The sequence below is a fragment of the Helianthus annuus genome, chromosome 16 (genome assembly GCF_002127325.2).
Source record: "Helianthus annuus cultivar XRQ/B chromosome 16, HanXRQr2.0-SUNRISE, whole genome shotgun sequence".
NCBI lineage: Eukaryota > Viridiplantae > Streptophyta > Magnoliopsida > Asterales > Asteraceae > Helianthus > Helianthus annuus.
Genome location: NC_035448.2, coordinates 149,606,878 through 149,613,703, shown reverse-complemented (window position 1 = coordinate 149,613,703; position 6,826 = coordinate 149,606,878). Strand labels below are relative to the sequence as shown.

The 6,826-nt window shown below is 41.9% G+C and overlaps 1 non-coding gene across 1 annotated transcript; it reads right to left on the bottom strand.

The window, feature by feature from the left end:
* Positions 1-3,479: 3,479 nt before the first annotated feature.
* On the bottom strand, positions 3,480-3,586 carry LOC118488680. Its single transcript, XR_004885224.1, has one exon. It is a non-coding gene; the product is annotated as a small nucleolar RNA R71 (small nucleolar RNA).
* Positions 3,587-6,826: the final 3,240 nt, after the last annotated feature.

Genomic DNA, 6,826 nt, shown 5'->3' with positions numbered 1-6,826 from the left:
AGGCATATGCTTTACGGTCCGTAAGGCTATTCAAATTTTTGGCTTATGGAAGTCCCTTGCGGACCGCAAGCCTTAAGCCTTACGGTACGCACGGCTATTCAAATCAGTGGGTACTAGAAGCTCTTGCGGACCGCAAGGCTCACCTCTTACGGTCCACAAGAGGTTCGCTGGCAATCCAAAATAAGCTGGCATTTGCAGCCTGTTCCTCTGCCACCATACTCGCGATTTTGGCCATCTTTCTCCTCCTTGGGACACCTGGGGTGCAATTAATCCTTCCCTAAACACCTAAGGGGACACTCGGCAAGATTTGAGGTCTTGAATTCAAGTATAAATAGCCATGTTCTTGGTTCACTTGAACTTGCACCTTCATAATTTCTTTCTCTCTATCTTTGGAGTGCTTCTGCTCATAAAAAGACCTCTGTCCTGAAGTCCAAGCTTTCCTTGAACACTTGTAAGTGTTCTTCCTAGTCTTGTTTCAATTGTAGGCTAGTTATTAGCCGAAAGTCAAGCAAATTGACTTTTGCTTTGACTTTCGGTTATGACCGTATCGGTCAAGTTAATGTTCTAATCGAACATCGCTAAGTTATCGTAATAATGTAGGTGTTAATCCCCTATGAGGGCACCTCCTGAAGATCACGTTAAGTTGGTCAAATGACGGGTTAAAGTTTTATTAAATAAAAGTATAAAACAAAGATTTTCATAATTAACGTTAAATGGACTTCTAAGTATCGAAACCTTAATTTTTGACACTATATCAGTTTATATAACATATTAGGACATGTTAGATCATGTCCAACCCGTCATTTCCTGCTTAAAGCTTAGTTCGCAACCGAAAGTCAAACAATTTGACTTCTGCTTTAACTTTCGATCCTGGTCCGTTTAGGATAGTTTATGATGTGTGTAAAATGCAACATATAAATCACATCAATTAAGGCATAAAACTAACCCTTTTTAAGTACTAATGTTGGAAAAAGAGTGTTTTTGTCTTCCTTTTGTATTTTCAGGATGAAATGAGCTCAAAATCACAAAAGAAGCAAAAAGACAACTAATTCTACCATAAATACAAGAAAATGAACAAAAGTGGACTGCCCGGACCCTCAACGGCACCTCCCAAGGCAAAGGAGAAGAAACAGAGTCTGAACACGCCCCGTGTCCAGCGAACACGGGGGCGTGCCCAGGAAGCAGCAGAAAAGACAAACCAGTAGAAGCTTCCATTGCCCACCACGGGGCCGTGTCCAGCGGGCACGGGGGCGTGGTGAAAGTACAGCAGGCGCATTAATTGTAATTCGCAATTACAATTAATGAAGTGAGAGAATGTCAGACGGGCACGGGGCCGTGTCCAGCGGACACGGGGCCGTGTCCAGCCTTCTGTTCAGCCTATAAATAGAGGAGCTTGGCTTCATTCTCTCTCATCCCTTGGCACACCACCTCTCTCACACTTCATCCACCACCCACCACCACCATAACACCATCATCCACCACCATCATCCATTGTCCATCGTAGAGTGTGTGAGTCGTCTCGGGATCCAAGATTGATCGTAAGAGTTCTTGACAATCAAGGCCATGTTTGCCTAAGTCTCTTACATCACTTGGTGAAGACAAGTGTTTAGTATAATACTTTTTATTTTTAATCTTTTGCACTTTTTATTTGGTTTTGTATTAATGACTTTAATAACTAGTTACTTATGTTGAAGGTGATCTTTCCTTATCGTTTGTCCGTGGTGTCTTGGCATTATTTTACTGTCTATATAAAATAAAAGATTTTCACCATTCATATCTCCACGGTCTATATGGAGGTATGTTGGCTACCTGGTCGGGGGTTAAGGGAACGGTTTGGTAAGGGTCTTGCCCTTGTTCAACGTTTAGAGGTCCTGCTTGGGACCTGGGTCAAATTTAGTAGGATCTCCTTCAATGCCCGTAGGTATTGGATGGCGGGGATCCAAACTCTTTGACCCCCTCATAAGTTAACTACTATTAATACTATAACCCGGCTATTTAGGACTGTATCCCTGCTGACTCAGACTACTTAGCCGAGGGTAACGTCACCGCCAAAAGCGGGGCCTACCACAATTTGCATTAATAACTTAATTCATTATCTTTCAATAATCCGACTCTTTAGGATTGTATCCTTGCTGACTCAAACTACTAGGTTGAGGGTAACGTCGCCTTCAAAAGAGGGGCCTACTACAATAACTAAGATAATCTCTTAAACAAGTGCAAAAGTGCGAAAATAATCAAAGGTTATACTAATACACGTGTCGGATCCAAGTGATTCATCTTGTCTATCTGTTTTATTTTATTTTTATTTTCAGCATTTAGTTAGTTTTTATTTTTCTTAGTTTAAAACATTTTTCTCACTTTTTGATTTGATTAGACGTTGAGGATAAACCGGTATTAAAAGCTCTTGTGTCCTTGGACGACCTCGGTATCTTACCAACACTATACTACGTCCACGATGGGTGCACTTGCCCATATGTGTGTTTAGTGTTAGTGAATATCGTGTTTTATAAATTTAAAACTTGGCTAAAAGTGTAAAAAGGGGCTTAAATACTCATCAAAAATATAACACACTTCACGCACATCAAGTTTTTGGCGCCGTTGCCGGGGACACAAGGATTTTAAGAAAGTTAGGAATCAACGGCCTAATCATATTTTTATTTTTCTTTAATTTTTTAGGATTTTTTTTTTTAGATTTTCAACTTCTGCAGAGCTCAGCACGGGGCCGTGCCTGGTCGGACACGGGCCGTGCTCAGCATCGTTACTGGCAGTTTTTGTTTTTCAAGTTACAGAAGGCTGACCACGGGGCCGTGCCGGTGCAACACGGGGCCGTGTCCAACTTCCAGTAACTGGGATCTGAAAAATAATCACTGTAATTCCGACCACGGGGCCGTGTTCGCTCAACACGGGGCCGTGGTGAACCTTCTGACCAACATTCTTTTCTGTTTTTATTGCAAGACTTGGAACCCGACGCCATCCTCACGTAGTGTATGAGCTCCAGTTCCAATAAAGACATAAAGGAACCGCTAGAAGAACCCGAACACTTTCTCAGAAAAAGGTTAAAAGCCAAAAACCAAGAGAAGGTTTCGGGTGATCCACCCCCAATGGCGGACCAACGTACCCTTATGGATTATCTACGGCCCACCGTAGGTAATCTAGGCGCCGCTATCAATGCTCCGAATGTCGAAGCCAATAACTTCGAACTTCGACCGCATTTGATACAAATGCTCCAGAACTCCGCAACCTTCCACGGGCTTGCGGACGAGGATCCTCATCTACATATAACTAATTTCTTAGAAATATGTGATACCTTTCGGATCAATGGAGCATCAAACGACGCCATCCGCCTCCGTATGTTTCCATTCTCACTAAAAGACCGAGCGAAAGCTTGGCTCAACACCCTCCCAGCTGGATCGGTAAACACCTGGGATGAACTAGCCCAAAAATTTCTATATAAGTATTTCCCTCCTGCTAAAACTGCTAAATTAATGGCTGAAATTAATACATACTCACAAGAGGACGGGGAATCCTTATATGAAACTTGGGAAAGGTTCAAGGAGCTATTACGCAAGTGTCCCCATCACGGCCTCGCAATATGGCAACAAGTATCCACTTTCTACAATGGATTGTTGCCATACACTAGGCAGACACTTGATTCTAGCTCCGGGGGACTTTTAGGTAATCGACGCCCACACGAAATATATAATCAGATTGAGGAAATTGCTCAAACCAATTTTCAATGGCACACTCCCCGGGGAAATAAGTCTATCGCCCCGGGCGCCCATAAGGTCGACGAAAGCACTTCTTTACAAGCCCAAATCGAGGCCCTTTCTTCAAAAATAAAAAAAAATAGAAATGACAAAAACAGTTTCGGTTATGGCTTGTGAAGGGTGTGGTGGGTCACATGAAAATTGGAGTTGCATGAAAGAAACGGACGATCAACAAGAAATGGTAAACTACATTGATAATAGACCTAGGCCGTCGGGTCCTCCAACGGGAACTTACAACCAAGGATGGCGAAACCACCCAAACCTTGGTTGGAGGGAAACCGGCAATAGTAGTAACCAACAAACCCAACGAACAAACTTTCAGCCATCAAGAAATGAGTCACAAAATTTCACTCAACAACAAGGTGGACGAGAAAGGCTCGAAGATACTATATCTCGCCTCGTCTCTGACACTGATAAGAAAAACTCAGAAAGATTTCTACAATTAGAATCTAATTTTAGGAATCAACAAGCTAGCATTCAAAACATAGAAAAACAAATAAATCAACTAGCACAAAATTTTTCCGAGAGACCGCAAGGCGCATTACCTAGCAATACCGAAACAAACCCAAAGGCGCAAGTTCACCTCATCACACTACGAAACCGCACCGTAGGGCCTGCAGAAGTACCTCCACCTACGGAAGAAACAATGCCAACACATCTGCAGGAAAAGAACTCTCCCCCATCACCAGAGCCTACCAAGGCTCCTCGAGTTCCGTACCCCGGTAGGTTAATTCGTCAAAAGACCAATGAGCAGTTCGCAAAATTCGAAAGTCTGTTAAAACAATTGCATGTCAATATTCCTTTTATCGAAGCCCTAACCCAAATGCCCAAATACTCTAAATTTATGAGGGACTTCCTTACACATAAAAAGAAAATTGAAAATTTGCAATTAGTTAATTTAGGCGAAGAATGCTCTGCCCTCGTACTCAATAAACTACCCCAAAAGAAAATCGATCCCGGAAGTTTCACGATTCCATGCTCAATAGGGGAATCACCCGTTCGCAATGCCTTGGCCGACTTAGGGGCTAGCATTAACCTCATGCCCTCATCGATGTTCAAAAGGCTTGGCTTGGGAACCACGAGCCCTACAAAAATAAGCATACAACTCGCTGATCGATCAGTCAAGTTCCCACAAGGTGTCATCGAGAATGTCTTGGTAAGGGTAAGCAGATTCGTTTATCCAGTTGACTTTGTCATACTCGACATGGAGGAAGACACCGAGGTCCCCCTTATACTAGGGAGACCCTTCCTTGCCACAGCACAAGCAGTGGTAGACATGAATGACGGGACACTGACTTTGAGGTATGGGGATGATGAGGTGAAGTTCGGAGTTGGGAAGAGAATAGAGGACGACGACCCAGTCAATTACATGAAGGTTATTGATTCAAGCTTGGATGCCGCTCTCCGACGGTGTAACTTGGGAAGCAAGGCACTCCACTCAGAAGATATATAACCTGGAATCGGGTCTAGCCAAGGACCCTTATAAACGTAGCGCACCACGGAGGCATTCCGTGGATCTATCCTTAGTTTAGTTTAATCTTTTAGTTTTTGCAGAATAAAACACACTCATGGTGGTAATGGATGAAAAAGGGAACGAGAAAAATGGAACCATGCACGAAGAACAGAGCAACCCGACAAAAATCTCCATCACAGAAGACTCAACACGGCCCCGTGCTGAGCCCCCTGCAGAAAATCACCCAGTTCAGGTAACTGGACACGGGTCGTGTTCAACGGACACGGGCCGTGTTCAGCGGACACGCCCCCGTGTCCAGGCTTCTGTTTCAATTCTATAATTTTTGTTACTGGCACTTGACCACGGGGCCGTGCCCGGTCAACACGGGGCCGTGTCCAGGATGCCAGTAACATAAATCTTTGCTTTTTAACCCACTTTTACACATTCTAATCAACCAAAAACTTTATTTTTGGACACATTGAGGACAATGTGTAATTTAAGTGTGGGGGGGATGCTAAAACCTTGAAATTTTGCAAAAATCCTAAACACAAGCCTTACACAAAACTCTATTGGAACCGCTAAACACCCCAAATTTTTTCAAAAACTTTTTCATTTTTTTTATTTACTTGTCTTAGTTTAAGTTGGGAATAACAAGTTCTAAAAATGTTATATTTTTACAAGTTTACAACCGATAGCGTCGTGATAAAAAAAGAACCAACATAAGAAAATTATGAAACGGTATAACAAGTCTAGTTAAAAATTCGATTATATATACTTGGTCACATTAAAAACCCATTCCCACAAAAGTGAGTTTTGAGCCTTTATTGAGCATAAAAATACACATATTTAGATTAAATGCTCATTTTTCGTTTCTTGTGTGAATAGCCGCTCGGTTCTTACAAATCTAGAACTTGCCACGACAATACATTCCCGGTCATTACCAACTTAAACCCAAGTAAGTAAATGATGGAGGCATTAGGACTAACCATTTTTCTTTCAAAACCATTATTTTTCATTTTTTTTTACCTACCCAAAATCCCCCTAGATAGCCCCTTTGAGCCTAAACCTTTCATTTCATTACCCCAAAACCCTTTTTACCCACCTAAAACCTTTTTATTTTTTTTCACCCTTTATTTTAGTAACAAGCTCGCCTTTTCGTAAACTCACCTTTTTATGTGACAAAAAAAAAATGAATGATGATGAAGTCAAAAACAAACAAAAGCTATAAAAGCTTGTTTGGAGAAATACTTCAAAATAAAAAGTCACTAAAAACAAGGTACTTCACGAAAACCGACGCTTGTTACGATTTTCGCCCTTTTTACTAACCACTAACCAACCACCCACCTTTAACCCAAGCCTAACCCTTCACCCAAAAAAAAAAAAAAAGTCCTCTTGATATTTACAAAGGTAAAAAGTTAAAAAGGAGGAGGATTGATTGCTTGGCAAGCCTATGGAAGGCGTAAGTTCCATGCTGCTCTCGAGTGATTCACTAAAAATATACACCTTCGGCCGAGTGTTGAGTGATCTCCCGTGAGGTATGTGAACTTGTATATAAATGGAATTTTAATAAGGCATGCTATGCCCAAATAAGTAATTCATCTTATGA